Source organism: Neophocaena asiaeorientalis, unplaced genomic scaffold (genome assembly GCF_003031525.2).
Source record: "Neophocaena asiaeorientalis asiaeorientalis breed wild unplaced genomic scaffold, Neophocaena_asiaeorientalis_V1.1 scaffold82, whole genome shotgun sequence".
NCBI classification, from domain to species: Eukaryota; Metazoa; Chordata; class Mammalia; order Artiodactyla; family Phocoenidae; genus Neophocaena; species Neophocaena asiaeorientalis.
The window spans coordinates 8666414-8685020 of NW_020173068.1; the positions used below are offsets into that span (position 1 = coordinate 8666414).

The 18607-nt window shown below is 48.6% G+C and overlaps 1 protein-coding gene across 1 annotated transcript in view; it reads left to right on the forward strand.

Moving 5' to 3' along the window:
- The window catches only part of SRC (SRC proto-oncogene, non-receptor tyrosine kinase), a 44328-nt gene that overhangs the window by 1732 nt on the left and 23989 nt on the right, over positions 1-18607 (forward strand). Inside the window, exon 2 of the mRNA XM_024743066.1 lies at positions 10420-10487. The gene's annotated coding sequence lies outside the window, so the exon portion shown is untranslated. The remainder of the gene's footprint in view (positions 1-10419; positions 10488-18607) is intronic.

Below are 18607 nucleotides of genomic sequence, written 5' to 3' on the forward strand. Positions count from 1 at the left end.
CATGGTGAGTTGAGAGCTGTGGCTGAAGACTCTGGTGCCAGGTGGGCCTGGGTTTGAATCCCAGCTTTGCTCTTTACTGGCTGGGAGACCTTGGCCAGATAACTTTGCCTCAGTTTCTATATCTGTAAAAATTCGGGTCGTCCTAGAACCTCCCTCCTAGGGCTCCCAGGGAGGATTAATGAGATTTTAGAAGGCTGTGCCCAATACTGTGTCAGTCCCTGGGATCTGGCTTTGGAGCTGTTGGCCCAGCTGACCGGGGGTGCCGGGACCTGTTGGGAGACTGAGGGGCAGCTTCCGGTCTGCCCCGGGCTCTCAGCACCGAGGACAAAGCTCCTTTGTGGTGGGACAGATGGAGTCTGGGAGCCCCCCCTCTTTGGGACCAGGGGGCCATCTGCCCCGCCTTCTCACCCAGTTCCCCTGGGGGAAGGAGCTTCCTCAGACCGAAAGGATGGGAAATGAAAGTCGGGCTGTGCAGGAGGAGAGGCTGCAGTTGCAGAGCCTGGCTGGTGAGCTTGGATGCACCCTTCCCTTCTCCGGGCCACCTTTTCAGAGCCCCGGGCATCCCTGGTAAGACCCAGGCCCACTGTGTGTGCCCTGTTCACTTATCCATCCATCCATCTATCCGTCCATCTTATCCATCCATCCATCCCTCCATTCATCCTTTTGTTCATTTGTTCATTCATTCAGTAATTACCAAGTACCCACTCCATGCTAGGCCCTGTACTTTGGGCCAGTGTCTATTCTGACCAGATGGCGCCGCAGCATCCCAGCTGTTAACTATTTTGAATATTACGCCCACTGCAGAGTATTCAGCTGTGAGTGAGACAGAAGTGGCCCCTGTCCTCATCAGACATGTAGTCATACGGTATGTTATGTCATCAGAGCCATGGTGCATGCTGGGAAGGAGAAGTTGAAGGTTCTCACTTGGGCTGGGGGATGTCAGAGAGGCCTCCCGTGAGGAAGTAGCCTTTGAAATGAGGCTCAAAGAGAGAGCGGAATTGGCTGGGCGTGTTGCTATTTAAAACGGTGGTCAGGAAAGGCCTCTCTGAGCAGGAGACATTTGAGTAAAGCACCTGAAGGAAGTGAGGGAGTCAGGCATTTGTCTGGAGGAAGTATGCTCTGGGTGGAGGGAACAGCAAGTGCAAAGGCTCCGAGGCAGAAGTGTATTGGGTTCTCAGGGAAAGGGGAAGTGGCCAGTGTGGGTGGAGCAGGAGTGAAGGGGGTGGGGCTGGGAGTGTCCACTGCAGGACCTCGGAGGCCCCCCGCGAGGACTTTGTCTTTTGTCTTGGAGTGTGGGCTGTGAGGGGTGTAAGCAGGAGTGATGGGTTCAGATGGACATTTCAGAAAGGCTCTCTGCCTACAATTGGCCAGCCTGGGCTGGACGAGGGGGTGACCGTGGTGGGAGGGAAGGAGGTGGATTCAGGATGTGTTTGGAGGTGAGACTGACAGGGCTTGGAACTGGATTACATGGGGCACAGGAAGAATCATCCTTCCTCTCTTGGGCTGCTGGTAATGAGGGGCTGAGTCTCCGCCACAGACCACTGGGCTTCTGGTTCATGTTCACTCTCCCTCCCCCTAATCCATCTCGAGGCACGTAGGCCCAGCAGCTTCTCCACCTTGTCCTGAGGGTTGGACTGAGTCTTCCAGTTCCCGTGGCTTTAAACAGCGGTATCCCTTAGGCAAACCCGGCAGGATCCTTCCCATTTTACAGATGAGAGAACTGAGGCTCTGAGTGGTACACCCATGGCCTGGGTTACACAGTGGGGGCAGGGTTGGGGCTTGGCCTCTAAGGACTCAGGAAGATCAATGGATTTGGGGAATATGGGCCCTGCCATTTCAGGGGGTACCTGAGATTTCTTTCCTACCCTGAACTGTCTTGGGGAGATAGAGGCTGCCCAGGGGTGGGGTGGGGGGCCTGAACTTCAACTTGCCTCAACTAGGCCTCAGTTTCCTCTGCTGGGAAATGGGCACAGTAACAGTCCCTACCTCACAGTGCTGTTGGGAGGACCAGGTGAAACAGTGCGTGTAAAGCTGGATGCCAGGCATAGAGTTAAGTGTTCAGTGATCAGCACGTATTTTTTTAAATTTATTTTTAAATTTTATTCTATTTATTTTTGGCTGTGTTGGGTCTTCTTTGCTGCGCGTGGGCTTTCTCTAGTTGTGGAGAGCGGGGGCTACTCTTCGTTGCAGTGTGCGGGCTTCTCATTGCGGTGGCTTCTCTTGCTGCGGAGCATGGGCTCTAGGTGCTCGGGCTTCAGTAGTTGCAGCACGCAAGCTCAGTAGTTGTGGCTCACGGGCTCTAGAGCTCAGGCTCAGAAGTTGTGGTGCACGGGCTTAGTTGCTCCACAGCATGTGGGATCTTTCCGGACCAGGGCTTGAACCCATGTCCCCTGCACTGGCAGGCGGATTCTCAACCACTGCGCCACCAGGGAAGCCCTCAGCAGGTATTTTTTATCATTGTTGTTTCTGTGGGGAGTAAGGACGTGTGTGAGTCCGGGCTCTGGCCATGTCTATCCTCAGAGGTGGGCTTTGGGGGCAGGGCTGGAGTCACCGAGGTGGCCTCTTCTAGATAAATCGGCACCTTGGGATGGAGGGTCCCTGGAATCCATGCCCAGCACTGCTTTCCACCTGGGGAAACGGTCCTGAAAGGGCCATGATTGGCTCAGGGCTGTGCAGCACCGTGGGGCAGAGCCAGGCTTTACACCAGGTTCCCTGCTGCCTTGTCCTGCTCCGGCGCCGGCCACTTCCCGGCCTTGCCCTTCTGTCTCGGGCTTCTAGCCTGTGGACGGATCCTAGCGGGAAGGGATCCTGCCCTTTACAGAGCAGGGCAGGGCCTGGGGTCTGGAAAGGGATCCCCTTACTGCCCAGGAAGAAACCCAAGAGCCGCTCGGGCCAGAACAGTTCTGTCTGCACGGGGCCGGGATTAGTGGGAGTGGCGCCGTCCACTTGCTTAGCTTTGTCCCTCCCCGAGTGGTGGGTCCCGGCTCTGGCGGCACCCCTTCATCTGCCCGCCATGCCAGCCTGAGCCTGCAGCGCCCGCCCCGCCCTGGCCGCACTGGCAGAGCCGGTTTGAGGCCCGCCAGCCCTGAGTCTGTTCGCACCGGGAACACGGGACCAGACACGTTCTGGTTGCCCTGGAACACGGACAGTCCCTGGCTCACGCTTCACTCACTCCTGGCTCATACAGCAGGCAACCCCGCTACCCATGCCATGCCTGCGGCCGTGCCGGGTGAGGCTCGGGGTCTACAGCTGTCTCAGACTTGCACACTGTCCCATGTAACCAGGGTGGTCAGAGGCTCTGCCACAGGGACATGCCAGGCAGTGGCAGGAGAGTGCAGTGGTCGGAGCATAGGCTGTGGGGCTCGGCAGACCTGGGGCTGAGGCCTGTATCTCTTTATCTCCTGGGGCCCTGGGTAGGACCCATTCATCCCTCCCCCCCTCCTTTCATCCCTCCCTCTACTCCTCCCTCCCTCCCTCTATCCATCCCACCATCCTTTTCTCCCTCCCTCTCTCCTTCCATCCCTCTATCCCTCCTTCCATCCCTCCCTCCATCTACCCCTCCCTCCCACAAATATTTACTGAGCGCCACTATGTGCCAGACAATGTTCTAGAGGCTGGAGATACAGCAAGGAACCAACCAGACGAAAATCTGTGCTCTCACAGAGCTGACATTCTGGTGGGGGAGACAAAAACACAACAAATAAGGAAAATCTGCACGTGGTCTGTTACAACATGATAGGTGTCATGGGTCAAAGACTGGCTGGGTTGTACAGAATGGGTTGTAATTAGATAGGATGGCGGGCCTGGGGGTAGGGGGGCGGAAGGGGAGACCTCTCCCAGAAGCTCACCTCCCAGGAGGGGAGGGAGGAGCCATGTAGCTCCCTGGGGCAAGAGAACCCAGGTAGAGGGAACAGCCAGTGCAAAGATCGGAAGCTAGTGGTAGGCTGGAGGAACAGCGAGGAGGCCAGGGGAACAGAACAAGCGCAGGGAGGATGACAGGAGGAAGGGCTGTAAGATGCGGGGGTGTCCAGCGCAGGGAGGATGACAGGAGGAAGGGCCGTAAGATGCGGGGGTGTCCAGCGCAGGGAGGATGACAGGAGGAAGGGGCCGTAAGATGAGGGGGTGTCCAGCGCAGGGAGGATGACAGGAGGAAGGGGCCGTAAGATGCGGGGGTGTCCAGCTCAGGGAGGATGACAGGAGGAAGGGGCCGTAAGATGCGGGGGTGTCCAGCGCAGGGAGGATGACAGGAGGAAGGGGCCGTAAGATGCGGGGGTGTCCAGCGCAGGGAGGATGACAGGAGGAAGGGGCCGTAAGATGCGGGGGTGTCCAGCGCAGGGAGGATGACAGGAGGAAGGGCCGTAAGATGCGGGGGTGTCCAGCGCAGGGAGGATGACAGGAGGAAGGGGCCGTAAGATGAGGGGGTGTCCAGCGCAGGGAGGATGACAGGAGGAAGGGCCGTAAGATGCGGGGGTGTCCAGGGAGGGCCTCTGGACCCTTCTGATGTTGGCTCTTACCTCCCAGTGAGGCCGGGGCCGCAGGAGGCCTTCTGAGAGCACCTGGCTGCTGTGTGGCGAGCAGACTGGGGGCTGAGGGTGGAGACAGGCGGACCAGAGGGACAACTGCATTGGTCTAGCGAGGGGAAGGGGTGACAATGGTTGGCCCAGGCTAAGGCAGTTGGTGGGGCTGCAGGGAGTCCAACATTGTTTTGCATTATTTTATTTCATCTTCCTTTTTAAACTCTTTATTATGGAAGCATATTAGTATAACAAACCCCATGAACCTGTCACTGAGCCCCAAGCACCACCCATGGCCAGGCCTGGCCCCTCCAAACCTGTTCTGTGCCACCCCCTTCCTGTGTCATTTTAAAGCAAATCCCGCACGCATGTCTTCCTTCACGTGTAAATCTTTCAGCATGTATCTCTAAAAGATAAGACTCATGTTGAGAAAGTAGCCACAAAAACCATAATCTACCTGAAAGAAATGCACAGTAGTTCCTTTAATATCAGCAAAATCCCCTTCGTCCCCAGATATATTTTGAGGTGAAGCTGATGCCTCCGGGCCTCCCTGTCTTTGCCGTTTTAAAGCGAGGTTCATAACGGCCCCTCCTCCCAGGCTGTTGTGAGATAATCCAGGTAAAATACTGAGCACCGGGCCTGGCATACAGTAGGTGCTCAACAGGTATCAGCTGCTACTCTTATTGGTTAATGGCAAATACTTACGGCACATTTGCTAAGGTCTGGGCTCTGTTCTAAGCCCTTTACAAATATGACTTCATTTAATCCTCACAACAATCCTTGGAGGTAATTATTATTTTTGTCCCTATTTTATAAGTGAGGAAATGTAGGCACAGAGAGGTAGAGTAACTTTTCCAAGGTCACACAGCTAGGAAGGGTCAGAGCTAGGTTTTGAACCCAGACAGTATAACTTTTTTTTTTTTTTGGCTGCACCGCACAGCTTTCGGGTCACAGTTCCCCGACCAGGGATCGAACCCAGGCTATCACAGTGAAAGCGCTGGGTCCTAACCACTGGACCACCGGGGAAGTCCCCAAGCAGTACAACTCTTAGTCCCCATGTGATGGAGGCTATGTGAGCCCAGAAAAAGAGAGGTACCTCTCTCAGTTGGAGGGTAGGCAAGGTCAAGTATGACCTGTGGTCAGGCCCATAGGGTACCCTGGAGTTCATGGGGGGCATGGGGAGGTGGGTGGTGAAGCCTCAGGAGAGGAAACAGCGTGTGCAGAGGGCTGGAGGCTACAGGGTAATTACGAGTCCAGGGAGGGCTAAGTGGTGGGGAGGAGGGAGCGCACAGCAGACGCCCCTCCACTCTTGGCCTTGATCCCATGAACAGCCCATAGGAGCATTAAGGGTTTCGGCTCTCTTGCTGACCACTGTGCTCTACCTCAGGCTTGGATGCCTTCTCCCTCAGAGACCTGCCAGAGCCCCCATTTCATGGATGAATAAAGGAAGGCCTGGACCTTCCTGAGGTCACATGTCCAGGGTGGAACCTGTGAGCTTTGAGTGTGTGGGGTTGAGCACAGGGCCGACAGTGTCAAGGGGCCTGGCCTCCAGGTTCTTCTGCCCACCCGTGTCCCTGGACGGAGCTCCTGCGTGGGTGTGGGCGGGGGCGGGGACGAGGGGGCACTGTGTGTTCCCAGAGCAGGGAAGCAGGCAGAGCTGCTGGCAGGAATAGCGGGCACTGTGGGCAGGGGCCGGCTGGCATCTGTCCCCCCAAGGCCTGTCGGCCATCAGCCAGCGGGGGTGGAACCACAGGGGCGAGGCCTGGGAGACATGACCTTGGAGAGGCTGGGAGAGAGCAAAACGTGTCACCTTAGTGTTCCCTGTGGTCACCACTGTTGCTGGGGGTCTGTTAAGGAATCCTTGGCATGCCAGGGCCTTTGTCCAGGTGCAGATGCTGAGGCCCAAGAGGGGGCGTGACTTGCCGAGGTCACATGGAGATTCTGATGGAGGCCTTCCACTTAGCCACATGGTGGCCAGCCCTCATCTGGCCGGGCCAGGTGGTGTCTGGCTGGGTCCCTGGGACTTGCCTAGTCTGTGGTCCTTTGGGGCCAGCATCTCCTCTTCTAGCTCCTCCTCAGCCCAGCGCTCCTGGGCCTGGTGCCCCAAGAATCTTATCTTCAGTCCGGGTCCCAGTCCCACACCCTCATTCAAGAGCTGGCCTCCGCCTTGCTGTGTGACCTGAGGCTGACTGCTCTCCTCTCTGAGCCTCCACTTCCACATCTGTGAAGGGGGAGATCTCACAAAGCTCTCTGAGATCAGGGCTGTGGCCTCCTGGCCTGTGAGCTGCCCTCCCCATCCACCTGCCAGGCTGCCTGGCCTGGATTCTGGGGTAGAGGGTGTCGGGGGGTGGGGTGTCAGTGAAACCTCCCAACCCTGCCAACCTCACCAGCCCCAAAGATGCTCCATGGCAGGAGGACCCAGCAGCCAGCTTCCCAGTGCCCTTCCTCTTGGGTGGGGGCCTTGGAGAAGGGAGATAGTGGGTGTGGGGGAGATGGAGGCACCCACTGTGTGCCTGTCTTTCCCCCCACTTTGCTGCTGGAGAAACTGAGACTACATGACTTAAACTGACCTGGCTCTTTGCCTTTCTCTAAATGGTCCCACCTCTGGGCCTTTGGCCAAGTAATCTCTTCTGCCTGGATCATGCTTCCCCTTCCTCTTTTCACAAACTGCTCAGCCTTTGGACCTCAGCTGAGATGTCCCCTCCTCTGGGAAGTCCACCATGGTTTAGGTGTCTCCTCTGAAGCTGATCACTGCGCTCTGATAGGATCACTGTGGGATGAAGCCTCAGTAACCTCCCCCCCGCCCCGCCGCCTTCATCCCTCCCAGCACACTCAGGGGCCTGAGAAAATCTTCATGGGCTTCTCTCTCAAATTTTCAGGTCTTTCTGACCTAAATTGCTGGATGGGTCCTTCTCGGGGCCTCCCTCCGACCTCCTCGTGCCTGGACCAAAAGCCTGCAGCGACCCAGTTAAGCTGGAACCCACTCAGTCCAGACCTGCACATCTGACCTTCCTGCCTCAGGGCCTTTGCACTCCATTTCCTGGCTGGGGCAGTTTCCTGGAGGCCTGTGGGCTGATGTGTAAAATGACTGTGGCCATAGCTTGTTCCAAGGCTGTTGGGAGCATGGAAGGGGTAGTGTGAACCCCAGGTGGGAGGGCATGAGGGGGAAAGGTGTGGTCTCCACACCGCCATCAGCATGCCCCATTCCACCCCACCAGCCTGCACTGGAGCAGCCAATGGTGTTGAGTTCTGGGGAGGGGGCTGAGCTCTCCGTGGCCCTGGCTTCTTCCTTGGGTCCTTCCCAGTGGCCCAAGGGGTGGCAGCCCCGCTTCAGGGAGAAGCTCAGAGAGGGAGGAACTTGTCACTTAGCTGCTAAGAGGTGGGATTTTAATCACATCATTTAACCTGTCTGTGTTTCCGTTTCCTCTTCTGTAAAATGGGGTGATAAGAATGGCACATAGGAAAAAAAAAAAAAAAAGAATGGCACGTAGGGACTTCCCTGGCGGTCCAGTGGTTAAGACTCTGCGCTTCCCTTGCAGGGGGTGCGGGTTTGATCCTTGGTCGGGGAACTAAGATCCTGCATGCCACATGGTGCGGCCAAAAAAAAAAAAAAAATGCGCTAAACGAATATTAGCTGTTGCTACTGCCGTTATTCTTATCACTGTCATTATTGATGTTCCCCTGCTCTGAAGCAGGACTCCCTTCTATATTCCGAAACCACTTGTAGAAAAACACCTCAGTTGAGCACGTCATTCTTTTGAGAGTCTGAAGGAAGAAAGGGAATCAGAAGATTCCTGCCTACGTGTGGGAGGCTCCAGGGGAGGCAGGAAAGGGTCACAGCCCCCACTTTTGGGATGGGCATGATGGGCCAGCACCCTCTCCCACGCTCCTCCAGCCTCAACTTCCTCCCCTGTGGACACGGGCCAGTGCTGGTGGTACCTGCCCCCTAGGGCTGTTGCAAGGAGGGTGGGGCATCAGCTGGGGACCTAGCTTTGGAGGTTCAGAAGGGTGACAGGTTCATTCCGTAAGTGGTCCTTCTTGGGCTGTGTGGCCTTGGGCCAGCCACTCCCCCTATCTTGACCTCCATTACCCTAGTAGAAAAAGGACTGACTGAGGGCCCTGCTTAGTCCCTGGTGTAATAACTCCCTGCGAGAGCCCAGCTGGGACTGGTGCCCTTGGGGAGAGGGGCCAAAGTGGCCTGGGGCCAGGAGAGCCAGAATCCCCAGCTGGTCCTCTGCTGTCTTGGATGGTGGCCTGGGCACCTGACTTGGCTTTTCTGAGCCTCTCTCTGTTGCCTTCTCTGGGAGATGGGGGCTGATCCTCCCTGTGAAGCAGGGTCCTGGAGAGCTAAACAATAACAATGGAAATAATAAGGTAGCAGTGGTGGTCGCGCCCGCCCCCCCACCTTTATCCAGCATGGCCTGCGTGCCCAGGGCACACGTGGTTAGCTCAGTTGCTCTTGCAACTGTCTGGGGTGATTATGGATGTCTCCATGGTACTGAAGGAGGCTTTCGTTGCCTTGCCCAGAGTTCTCCCAGGACCACAGCAGGATCCCCCTTAACCAGGATGCTGCAACCCACCTGACTCTGATGGGTGCCTGATGGGACCTTTTTGCTTCCTCCTCTCCAGAGGCAGGACAGATGGACTCAAATGGGCTGTGTCCCTCCTGCCGCCCCCTCCCCCCCATTCCCCACACAACCACCACCACCCACTCCTCCCACCCCCGGTTGGGCCACTGTTATCAGGAGACATTCCTGGACTGGCTGAGAACAGCTTCCACCTTGGGTGCTTTTGAGAAGGGATGTGACTGCTGATACAGGCCCTGGCAGTGGCTCCCTTGGGCGATGGGCCCTGGGACCTGAGGCTACGGAGCCCAGACAATCCGAGTCTGCCTGCCGATGTTGTCTCTTATGAGCCGTGTGACCTTAGGCAAGTAACTTGACCTCTCTGGACCTCAGTTCACTCATCTGCAAAATGGGGCTGATCACATAGGACTGCAGAGGGTTCACCGGGGCTCGCAGATGTAGTGCGCTTCTCAGCATGGTGCCTGGCACACAGGAGTCTCTCTACCCATCAGCCAGGTGCTGTTATCATCCGAGAACCAGTTGTCCCTCCTCTTTGTTGGGGACCCCAGTTTAGATGGCATCTTTATGCACCTTCTGATGAGTGCACATTGGGACGGCCCTTGTGGGCTTTCTCTTCTCCAGGCTCGTGGGACATGGGAAGGGTGGAGCTGGGAGAGGACCTTTCCAGAAGTTGAGAAGTTGCTGTGTGACCTTAGGTAGCCTCTCTCTCCCTCTGAGCCTCCTTTTCCTGGTCTGCTCTATGAACACTTGGACCTGGGTGAGGCTCTGCCCCAGCCCCTTGTTGTCTTCACACTCTCTGTAATTCCTCCCTTCGAAGGTCCAGCTACTTGGCTTTGTCTGTCTTTCCTATGAGAGTGTCTGGCACATAGTCGGTGCTCAGCTGAGCTTTGTTGAAGGAGCCAGTGAATGAACGACTGAGCGAATACCCAGGGCTTTCCTACCTCCAGGCCTTTGCCTGCACAGCTCCCTCTGCCAGAGGCACAGCCCCCAGTTATCTCTATTTGTGGACCTCCTTCTCGACCTTGAAGCCCTTCTCAAATGCTGCCTCCCCCAGGAATCCTTTCCCAGTTCCTCCCAGTTGGAGGGGCTTGCTGATGCTCTGAACACTTGGTCCCAAGTCTCCCTGGTGGCACTTGTTAACAATCCACCTTGGTGTACGTAACGTATTAATAACCAGCACGAACCATGCACCTACTGCTAGGAGCCAGACACAGACACGGTGGGGAGCCCTGTGCGTGTGTGCGTGCGGGGCCTTGTCTTATTTAATCCTTCACAACAACTTTGCAAGGCAGATACTATTATTATCCCTCTCTTTGCAGAGCACAGAGGCTCAGAGAAGTGAAGTGACTTCCCAGCTATGAGAGAGAGCACCAGGATCTGATACCAGGTAAACCTGTCTTTTTTCTTTCGTTCTTTCTTTTTAAATTAGTTTTTATTGGAGTATAGTTGATTTACAATGTTGTTTTAGTTTCTGCTCTACAGCAAAGTGAATCAGTTATACACACACACACATATATACGCTCTCTTTTTTAGATTCTTTTCCCATACAGGTCATTACGGAGTATTGAGTAGAGTTCCCTGTGCTATACAGTAGATTCTTATTAGTTATCTATTTTATATATAGTAGTGTGTTTATGTCAACTTTTGTCTTAAAAAGGAAAGAAAAAGCATTAACACACACAGTAAAAAATAATTCCAACAGTACAGAAGAAGGCAGGGAAAAGTAAACCTCTCTGGCACCCAGGTGTCCTTGCTGGAGGCAGCCATGGGAGGAGTTTCTGGTGTGTTCTTCCAGGGAGTCCAGGCATATGTAAGCATGGATATTAGAAAAAATAGTTTAAAAACCTCAAGCGATCATGCATGGTACCCTCTGCTCTACATGTGACTGTTTGCTCTCGACAGTGTGCCTTGGAGATCATTTAGTGCTGCTTCTTTCTTTTTCCTGATTGTGTAGTATTCGTTGTGTGGATGGAGACCATGCTTTATTTCATTAGAGAAGACTACTTTTGGTTGTTTCCAGCCTTTTGCTTATTGCAGACATTCTGCAATGCATATCTTCCATCGTGTGCTTAGTGTCCACGTGTGAGGATACCTCTAGGATTAATCCCAAATTGCAGTGTCCGAGAACGTGTGCAGTTGTAATTTTGTTAGATATGGCCAGAGGGTCCTTCACGGAGGTGGCACTGATGTACCTTCACACTGCATCCTCTTCTTCCCCTCGCTCTCACCAACACAGGTGGATCTAGAATTTGGGGATCTGCCAATCTAATAGATGAACAGTGGCCTCTGGTGTAGTGTTTTTTTTTTTTTAAAACACAGCTTTATTGAGATAGAATTCACATACCAGACAATTCACCCATTTGAAGTGTACAGTTTATTTATTTTGTATGTATCTATGTATGTACGTATTTATTTATTTGAATTTTTGTTGGAGTATAGTTGATTAACAATGTTGTGTTCGTTTCTGCTGTACAGCAAAATGAATCAGTTATACACATGTAAACTTTTTTTTTAGCTTCTTTTCCCATATAGCTCATTACAGAGTATTGAGTAGAGCTCCCTGTGCTATACAGTAGGTCCTTATTAGTTATCTATTTTATATATAGTCGTGTGTACATGTCAGTCCCAACCTCCCAATTTATCCCTCCCCCAGAGGGTACAATTTAATGGTTTTTAGTGTAGTCACAGAGTTGTACAACCGTCACCACAATCAATTTTAGAACAATTTCATCACCTCCCAAAAGAAATTGTGTAACCCATTTAGTCAGTCTCCACTGCCCCTCAAACCTTCCTCCCCCAGCCCCAGGTGACAACTAGTTTACTTTATGTTTCTATAGATTTGCTTATTCTGGAACTTTCATGTAAATGGAATCATACAATACCTAGTCTTTTGTGTCTGGCTTCTTTCACTTAGCATGTTTTCGAGGTTCACCCATGTTGTAGCATGTATCAGTACTCCATTCCTTTTTCTTGCCAAATAATATTCTGTTACATGGATATACCACATTTATTTACCCATTCATCAATTGATGGGCGTATGGTTGTTTCCACTTTTTGGCTATTATGAATAATGCTTCTATGAACACTCATGTTCAAGTTTTTATGTGGATATGTTCTCTTTTCTCTTGGGTCTATATCTAGGAGTGGGACTTCTGGGTCATATGGTAACTCTATATTTAACCTTTTGAGGGACTGCCAGACTGTTTTTTCAAAACAGCTATACCATTTCACATTCCCACCAGTAATGTATGAAGTTTCGAATTTCTCTACATCCTTGCCAACAACTTGTTGGCACTAAGCCATCCTAGTGGGTGTGAAGTGGTATCACATTGTGGTTTTTTTGTTTTTTGTTTTTTTTTTTTGCGGTACGCGGGCCTCTCACTGTTGTGGCCTCTCCCGTTGCAGCGGAGCACAGGCTCCAGACGCGCAGGCTCAGCGGCCATGGCTCACGGGCCCAGCCGCTCCGCGGCACGTGGGATCTTCCCGGACCGGGGCACGAACCCATGTCCCCTGCATCGGCAGGTGGACTCTCAACCACTGCGCCACCAGGGAAGCCCCCACATTGTGGTTTTGATTTGCATTTTCCTGATGACTAATAATGTTGAACATCTTTTCATGCAGTTACTAGCCATATATTTTCTTTGGAGAAACGTCTATTCAGATCTTCTGTCCATTTTTAAGTTGGGTCATTTCTCTTTTTGTTTGTTGAGTTGTAAAAGATCTTTATATATTCTAGATACAAGTCCCTTATCAGATATATGGTTTGCAAATATTTTCTCCCATTTGGTGGATTCTTTTTACCTTCTTGATGGTGTCCTTTGACACACAAACGTTTTTAATCTTTTTTTGTAAATTTATTTATTTTATTTATTTATTTTTGGCTGCATTGAGTCTTCGTTGTTGTGCATGGGCTTTTTCTAGTTGTGGCAAGTGGGGGCTACTCTTCGTTGCAGTGTGCGGGCTTCTCATTGCGGTGGCTTCTCTTGTTGCAGAGCACGGGCTCTAGGTGTGTGGGATTCAGTAGTTGTGGCACACAGGCTCAGTAGTTGTGGTGCATGGGCTTAGTTGCTCCGTGCCATGTGGGATCTTCCCGGACCAGGGCTCAAACTCGTGCCCTCTGCATTGGCAGGTGGATTCTTAACCACTGTGCCACCAGGCAAGTCCAAACGTTTTTAATTTTCATGAAGTTCAGTTTATCTATTTTTTCTTTTGTTGCTTGTGTCATGACTAAGAAACTATTTTGATCCAAAGTGGGGAAATTTATGCCTGTATTTTCTTATAAGATTTTTAAAGTTTTACCTTGTACATTTAGATTTGTGATCCACTGTGAGTTAATTTTTGTGTAGGGTTTGAGGAAGGTGCCCAACTTCCTTCTGCTGCCTGAGTGTATCCAGTTGTTCCTGCAGCATTCATTGAAAAGATTCTTCTTTCTCCATTTAATTATATCGGCACCCTTGTCAAAAATCAATTGACCATAAATGTGAGTGTTTATTGCTGGATTGATTTATAAGTCTATCCTCATACCAGTACCACACTGTCTTGATTTCCAGAGCTTTGCAGCAAGTTTTGAAATTGAGAAGTGTGAGCTCTCAGGCTTTGTTTCTGTTTTTCAAGATTGTTTTTTCTATTCTGGGTCCCTTGACTGTCCATATGAATTTTAGGGTCAGTTTGTCAATTTTTGCAAAGAAGCTAGCTGGGATTTTGTTTGGGATTGTGTTGACTCTAGATTAGTTTGGGAACTATTGCCATCTTAATAATGCATAGTCTTCCAGTCCATGAACATGGGATGTCTTTCCATTTATTTAGTTCTTTAATTTCTTTCAACAATTTTTGTTGTTTTCAGAGTATATATTTTGCACTTCTTTTGTTAATCTTATTCCTAAGTCTTCTTTTGATATTGTAATTTATTTTCTTAATTTTATTTTTGGATTGTTTATTGCTAGTGTATAGAAATACAATTTATTTTTATATACTAATCTTGTACCTTGCAAGTTGCTGAACTTGTTTATTCTCATAATTTTTTAGTGGAATCCTTAGGAATTTTTATATACAAGGTTATGTCATCTACAAATAAAGAAAATTTTACTTCTTCCTTTCCAATCTGGATGTCTTTTATTTCATCTTCTTCCTTTATTGCCCTGGTTGGAACCTCCAGTACAATGTTGAATAGAACTGGTGAGAGCAGACATCCTTGTCTTGTTTCTGAGGGGGAAAGCATTCAGTCTTTCCTCATTAAGTATGTTGTTAGATATGGCTTTTTCATAGATGCCCTTTGTCAGGTTGAAGAAATTCCCTTCTATTCCTAGCTTGGTGGGTGTTTTTATCATGAAAGGGTGTTGGATTTTGCCAAATACTTTTTCTTTATCTACTGTGATTATTGTATAGTTTTTGTCCTTTATTTTATTGGTATGGTATATTACATTGATTGATTTTCAGAAGTTAAACCAACCTTGTATGCTTGGGGAAAATCTCACTTGGTCATGATGTATAATTCTTTTTATATGTTGCTGGATCCAGTTTGCTAGTATTTTGTTGAAGATTTTTACATCTTATAGTCATAAGAGATAATGGTCTGTAGTTTTCTTTTCTTATGATGTCTTTGTTTGGCTTTGGTGTTAGGGTAATACTGGCTTCATAGAATGAGTAGGGAAGTGTTCCCAAGTGAAGAATTGGTATTAATTCTTATTTATCTGTTTGGTAGAATTCACCAGTGAAGCCACCTGGGCTTGAGTTTTTCTTTGTGACATGTTTTAAAATTACTAATTCAATCTCTTTACTTGTTTTAGCTTTATTTAAAATTTCTATTTCTTCTTAGTTTCAGTAGTTTGTGTTTTCTTAGCTATTTGTCCATTTTATCCAAGATATCTAATTTGTTGGCATGGCATGGCATTGTTCATAGCATTTCCTTAAAATCTTCTTTATTTCTGTAAGATTTGTAGTTGTCCTCTCTTTCATTCCTGGGCTTAGTAATTTGAGTCTTCTCCCTTTTTTTCTTGCTCAGAACAATTTTCTTGTTTGTCAATTTTGTTAAGCTTTTCAAAGAACAAACTTTTGGTTTTGTTGATTTTTCTCTATTGTTTTTTATTTTCTATTTCACTAATTTCTGCTGTAATCTTTATTTCCTTCCTTTCACTTGCCTTAGGATTAGTTTGCTCTTCTTTTTCTTCTTCTTCTTTTTTTTTTTTTTTTTTTTTTTTTTTTTTGTTTTTTTGCTAGTGTCTTAAGGTGGAAGTTTAGGTTACTGATTCAAGATCTTTCTTCTTTTTTAATATAGGCATTTACAGCTATACATTTCCCTTTAAGTTCTACTTTACTGCATCCCATACATTTTGATAAGTTGTGTCTTCATTTTCATTAATCTCAAAGTATTTTCTACTTTTTTGGGTGGTTTCTTCTTTGACTCATTGGTTATTAGGTGTATTAATTTTCACATATTTGTAATTTCCCAAATTTATTTCTGTTACTGATTTCTTTCTTTTTTTTTTTTTGCGGTACGCGGGCCTCTCACTGTTGTGACCTCTCCCGTTGTGGAGCACAGGCTCCGGACGCGCAGGCTCAGCGGCCATGGCTCACGGGCCCAGCTGCTCCACGGCATGTGGGATCTTCCCGGACTGGGGCACGAACTCATGTCCCCTGCATCGGCAGGCAGACTCTCAACCACTGCGCCACCAGGGAAGCCCTGTTACTGATTTCTTAATTCATTTCATTGTGATCAGAAACATACTTTGTATGATTTCACTCCTTTTAAATTTATTGAGGCTTGTTTTATGGCTTAGCATATGGTCTATCCTGGAGAATATTCCATGTGCACTTGAGAAGAATGTGTATTCTGCTGTTGCTGGGTGGCTTGTGTAGTTTTAATGTGATTTATTTTCTAAGTGAGATTGAGCATCTTCTCATATGTTTAAGTACCGTTTCATTTGCTGTAAACTATCTGTGGTTATATTTCTTATTTTATGGGAGCTCATTATATATTAAGGGAAAAAAAACTTTGCCTATCTATGAGTTACAAATGTTTTCCTAGTTTTTGGTTTGTCTTGTGAACTTATGATGTTTATCAAGCCATGCAGACGTTTTAGATTTTTATGTAGATTGATGTATTATTTTAAAAATGAGTTTTAGGTTTTTTGGTCATGTTTAGAAATGCTTTTCCCATTCTGGGATTAGAAAACGTATTCTCCCAACTTATTTTAGAGCTTTATGGTTTTATTTTTGTGTGGCTTAAATATGATTGATCTGGAATTTATAGACATGTGGAGTGAGATTGAGATACAGCTTTGTTTCCTGGTGGCAGATCATTGGTCCCAACTCTGTCTTAAAAATAGTCTACCTTTTTCTCACTGTTATGAAATGCTACTTTCATAATATATTAAATTTCCATATGTTTGGGGACAATTTTTGGACCCTCTTTTCTGCTCCATTAATTTATATATTTTTGTAGTGATACCACACAGTTTTAATCATTGTGACTTTATAGTAAGTTTTACTACCTGATTGGACTATTTTCTCTTCGTTACTCTTCTTTTTAAGGTTTTCCTGGCTATTCTTTCTTTTTTAAAAAAAAAAATTATTTTTTTTGCTGCGTTGGGTCTTCATTGCTGTGCACGGGCTTTGTCTAGTTGCAGTGAGTGGGGGCTACTCTTTGTTGCAGTGCACCAGCTTCTCATTGCGGTGGCTTCTCTTGTTGCAGAACACAGGCTCTAGGCACGTGGGCTTCAGTAGTTGTGGCACACGGGCTCAGTAGTTGTGGCTTGCGGGCTCTAGAGTGCAGGCTCAGCAGTTGTGACGCGTGGGCTTAATTGCTCTGCGGCATGTGGGATCTTCCCGGGCCAGGGCTTGAACCCGTGTCCCCTGCATTGGCAGGTGGATTCAACCACTGTGCCACCAGGGAAGTCCCATTCCTGGCTATTCTTATACATTTACTCATAAACTTTAAAACTGACCTGCTTAGTTAGAAAAAAATCCTGTTGGGGTTTTATTGGGATCACATTCAATTTGTAGATTTACTTAGGAAGAATCGATATTTTTGCAATGCTCAGCTTTCTTTCTTTTTTTTTTTCTGGCCACGCCACACAGCTTGCAGGACCCCAGTTCCCCGACCAGGGATCAAACCCAGGCCCTTGGCAGTGAGAGCTCAGAGTCTCAACCACTAGAATGCCAGGGAATTCCCATGCTAAGCTTTCTTTCATTTTATTTCCTGATTGCTGTTGGTACATTATTGATTTTTGGATTTAATTTCCTTCTGCTTAATTCACTTTTTGTTCAATAGTTTTATAGAAGATTCTTTTGGATTTCTCAGATCTATATTGATAACAGCTGCAACTGATGATACTCATCTTCTGTTTTCCAATTCCATCCATTTCTTAGCTCATTGCACTGGCAAGCATCTTAGAGCAAGGTTAACTAGTGGACATGCTTGTCTTTTCTGGACTCTTTCCCTGTGAAGTGGCTTTTATAGGCCTTGGTTCCAATCAGCTCTACCAGACAATCTCTCCAGGGCCATGCACAGGGCTTTACACACAGTTGGAGTTTTGGAAGCCTTTGCCCAATTGTAAGAGTGGTTAGAAAAGAGAGCAAGGATCTGAAGAGAGGTCTTCCACACTGATGATAATAATAGCTAGTATTTATTGAGCACTTCCTATGTTCCAGGCACTTTATCAGTATTACCTCATGTTTTCCCCTCAAGCCCAATCATATAGGAGCAATTACACAGATTCCCATTTTTGATAAGGGGTAAACTGAGGCCCCTTGGAGGCTGCATGACCAGGAAATGGCAAGTTGGCATCTGAACCTGGCATTCTGGCTCCAGGCTTTCCATGATGCTTCTTCTTCCTTGGAGGGTCCAGAGATATGGATGGTGATGTCAGAGGTTGACCTCTGACCTGTGTTGCCTCTGTGTTAGGGAGGTGGAGATGGTGGAATGGTGGGGGTACCTGGGGCAGGGAGGGTATCAGCACAGTGGGCAGGGCACCAGAGGTGCCTTCTGACTGTACTCTCCTGACCCTCGAGCATCCCAACTCTGCTGCACTCGCTTGCTGTATGGCCTTAGGCAAGGTTTTGGCTTCCATGAACTTTCGTCCCATCTGTAAAGTGGATGTAGTTATAGTCCCTACTTCACTGTGCTGTGGGGACAATTGAGTATCAACTGCATGCAACGTGCTCAGTTCTGTGCTTGGCATTCAAGGCCCTGCCACTAACTCTTGCTTCCTCTTGCGTTGCTCCTCTTGTCACCTGTAACGGTAATAACAGCAAACAACAGTGAGCGCTGTTTATCAAGCACTTATTCTCTGCCTGGCACATGGACTCTCACTTAATTCTCAGATGTTAAGTTTATTATTACCCCCATTTAATTTTTTTATCTGTTTATTATCTGTCATTTTTTTATACATCTTTATTGGAGTATAATTGCTTTAGAATGTTGTGTTAGTTTCTGCTGTATAACAAAGTGATATGGATATGTATACATATCCATATATCCCCATATCCCCTCCCTCTTGAGCCTCCCTC